Raw genomic sequence first — 288 nt, 5'->3', positions numbered from 1 at the left:
TCACATTGACAAAGCGAGACTCATCAAACTCAAGTCGTCTCTTTTGTCGTGGAGCCATTTCAATCTAATCACAATTATATAAAAATTCTAAAATATACTTCAAATATGCAAATAATGACTTCCAAGAGTAATTCTAAGAGTTCAACACTGGATAGGAACTTCATGAGAACACTACTAATAAAAGATATACTTCATAAATATAAGTTTAGGAATAAATTTAGGTTTTCCCTTTAGGTAGGTCCAGTGAAGCCAATTTTTTATTAGGCATCTCCTCAAGCTTCTCATCAC

The sequence above is a fragment of the Phalaenopsis equestris genome, unplaced genomic scaffold (genome assembly GCF_001263595.1).
Source record: "Phalaenopsis equestris unplaced genomic scaffold, ASM126359v1 Scaffold204320, whole genome shotgun sequence".
Taxonomy (NCBI): domain Eukaryota; kingdom Viridiplantae; phylum Streptophyta; class Magnoliopsida; order Asparagales; family Orchidaceae; genus Phalaenopsis; species Phalaenopsis equestris.
Note: the sequence above shows the minus strand (reverse complement) of the source record.